The sequence below is a fragment of the Aedes aegypti genome, chromosome 2 (assembly GCF_002204515.2).
Source record: "Aedes aegypti strain LVP_AGWG chromosome 2, AaegL5.0 Primary Assembly, whole genome shotgun sequence".
NCBI lineage: Eukaryota > Metazoa > Arthropoda > Insecta > Diptera > Culicidae > Aedes > Aedes aegypti.
Genome location: NC_035108.1, coordinates 91,338,811 through 91,340,428, shown reverse-complemented (window position 1 = coordinate 91,340,428; position 1,618 = coordinate 91,338,811). Strand labels below are relative to the sequence as shown.

The following is a 1,618-nucleotide window of genomic DNA, read 5'->3' as shown; positions in this document are numbered from 1 at the left end:
TTTGTTCACTGGTAAACAAGTGGCGCTCGGCTCGACTTGAAGTGAGCGTGCGCGCATCCGTTGTCGTCAAAATCCCGTAATTTATTATTCTACATGCAAACAGACAACATCGGTGACAACATGATTCGAACATGTACTCATTCGTTTAATTATAATTTATTGCCCAGATGGTGTTATTCTACGCGAGTAGACAATCAAACATCAAAAAATTACTCGCCCAACGTGGGGCTCGAACCCACGACCCTGAGATTAAGAGTCTCATGCTCTACCGACTGAGCTAGCCGGGCACATTTTAACTTGTAAAAAATCATCTATTTGATCCCCGCTGTCCCTAATCTGTCTCACTCAGTGTTGCACCTAAAGTAAACTGATCGATCGATGCGATATGCAAGAATTTCTGCTGAACGTTCTAAATTCCAGCTAAATCCGTTCGCGAGTATTTTAATTCATACGACGACCAATATCTTCCAACCGGGGCACCCATTAGCAGCTATTACGGATCAAGGTTATCGCTCGAAACGGTCGGGTGATACTCTCAGAACGAACGCATGCGTGGATCACGATTGGCGATTGGTTGGCATAAGTGTAGGTATATGTGCGAGGGGGTGTGCGAAAAATGCAACGCGAAATCGTATGATCGCGAAAAACCAACAATCGTGAAAGTGACGGGTGCTCCAGTAAAGCATAAGCATAAGCATAGATGACCGTACAATTCGTAGTTGCTACTCCGTGATTGACCAGAACAATCGAAGTTGCACAGGGAATTAATGAATGGGGCTTGGGATTAGCTTACCATTCTTCAATGTGCACAAATCGAGAGCTCAAATTTAAAAGTCAATAACGGCGCCGGCCACGTCCTTACGGTCATCGGGGAAGGGAAGGAATGTTAGTGTGACTACCGTTGTTACTAGAGACCGAGATCACCTCTGCATCTCCACGGTTGTCATGGAGAGGATATTGGGTTAGTGGGATAAGGTAAAGATCTGGGAGTCACCAATGTTTGGTGATGCGAGCCATGATATAATCACGCCTAACCGGATTCGCGAAATAATTCGATAATCGCATTAAACGCCGAACAAGTGTTCGTCACTCGCCCACGCAAGAGCAAGCGACGCGATCAATAGATCAAACACTACTAGCGATCCGCGGCGCTTTTTCATTTCTCTGAGCGAACGACGCGCGACAAGTTTGATCCTGCCCCCATCGCCCGCCCCCGCAGGAGCAAGCGTCAAGGTCGAAGGATCAAACAATACTTACGAACCGATCACTTTTTCACCGCTTCACTACCGACGCGCGACATATTTGATCCTGCCCTCATCACCCGCTCCCGCAGGAGCCAGCGTCAAGGTGGAAGGATCAAACACTACTAACGAACCGATCACTTTTTCACCGCTTCACTACCGACGCGCGACATGTTTGATCCTGCCCTCATCACCCGCCCCAGCAGGAGCAAGTGTCAAGGTCGAAGGATCAAACACTACTCTATTCAAAAGATGTTTTTATTAATGACGAAAACTGAAAATTACATGTATATATTTTAAATTATATGAAACAGGAATAATGCCGACACTTGTAGTGACGAACTATACATAGTTTGAAAATTACATATGAGTATTAC

The 1,618-nt window shown here is 45.8% G+C and overlaps 1 non-coding gene across 1 annotated transcript; it reads right to left on the bottom strand.

Moving 5' to 3' along the window:
- Nucleotides 1-214: 214 nt before the first annotated feature.
- On the bottom strand, nt 215-287 carry Trnak-cuu. Its single transcript has one exon. It is a non-coding gene; the product is annotated as a tRNA-Lys (tRNA).
- Between the last annotated feature and the right edge of the window lie 1,331 nt (nt 288-1,618).